Source organism: Pelodiscus sinensis, chromosome 2 (assembly GCF_052426305.1).
Source record: "Pelodiscus sinensis isolate ZL-2025 chromosome 2, ASM5242630v1, whole genome shotgun sequence".
Taxonomy (NCBI): domain Eukaryota; kingdom Metazoa; phylum Chordata; order Testudines; family Trionychidae; genus Pelodiscus; species Pelodiscus sinensis.
Genome location: NC_143053.1, coordinates 256,402,008 through 256,403,554, shown reverse-complemented (window position 1 = coordinate 256,403,554; position 1,547 = coordinate 256,402,008).

Genomic DNA, 1,547 nt, shown 5'->3' with positions numbered 1-1,547 from the left:
TGAAGCCGCGATTTAAATGATCGCGGCTTCATTTACATTTACATGGCTACCGCGCTGAGCCGACAAACAGCTGATCAGCTGTTTGTCCGCTCAGCGCGCTAGTCTGGACGCTCCCCTGCCGACATCAAAGCCCTTTGTCGGCAGCCCCGTTATTCCTCGTGGAATGAGGTTTACCGGGGCTGCCGACAAAGGGCTTTGATGTCGACAGGGGAAACGTCCAGACTAGCGCGGGAGCCATGTAAATGTAAATAAAGCCACGATCATTTAAATCGCGGCTTCATTTACCTTTGCCAAAAAAACAAATCTACATGCCTCTGCCGACAGAGGCATGTAGTTTAGACGTACCCATGCTGTCAGCCCAGCTTCTGTCGACAAAGAGCGTCTAGACTACATCCAGTTCTGTCGACAAAGCAAGCCGCTTTGTCAACATAACAGTGTGGACGCAAAGGACAGTGTAGATGCAATAATGCCTTCTATCAACAGAACTCTGTCGACAAAAGGCGTTATTCCTCGTAGAATGAGGTTTACATACGTCGACAAAACTGCTGAGTTTTGTCGACATTACGTCAACATAACTCAAAGGCAGCGTGGACATAGGTATAGTTTTGTCGACAAAAGTCCACTTTTGTCGACAAAACCCTGTAGTCTAGACACACCCCTAAAGACACCAACTAAGGTCAGGGGCCTGCTGTGCTAGGCCCTGTGCATGCATAGAGCAAGATGCAGGCTTTGCCTCAAAGAGCTTAGATAATACAGCCAAAAGGCAGGAAACAGGAAATGCTACTGGTGTTATATAGCCAGGGAACCAAGGTACAGAGACAGAAGGTGACCTGCCTAAAGTCTCCCCCAACAGCCAGGACTGAGTTACTGAACACAGAGCTCCCAAGTTAATTCCTCTCCCTCGACCCTCTCAAATTCCCGACTAAAGGGACATGCCCATGAAGGCCCGGCTCCTTCATGATATATAGGCACCTCACTCCCACTGAAATCAATACAATCACTGGGATTGCACAGCTGAGGATGAAGAGCGCAGCAGGCGAACCTATAAGTTTGGTGTGTGGCGGGTGTCTCGACCCCCACCATTTCTTCTCGCTAGACCAGGGCTACTCAACTTTGGAAGCCCCAAGGGCCACAATGATACTCACAGCACATGCTGAGAGCGGCAACTTAAGTGTGGTTGCATATATATGCAAATAGCTTCTTTCACACTGACGGGCATGAATACAAAGATTAAGTCGTGGCGCCGGACCCAAACGTGGCCTGTGTGAGCCAGTCAGCCCCTCTCATGCTCTGCCCACAAGACTAAACAGCCAGCCCATCCCACAATGCCCCAATGCTCCCGCTACCTCCTCCCTGGGGGCTAGAAACGCCAACACCCTGTACCCGTCTGTTCCAGCCAGCCTGTCCGCTGGCATCTTTCAATGCCCACCCCAGCTGAGAGACACCTTGCTGTTGTGGAGCGTGTTCCCAGTGGAGGCCATGTTCAAAAGATCACACCCATGGGCTGCGTGTTGAGTAGCCCTGAGCTAGACTAAAAGTCTCCCATA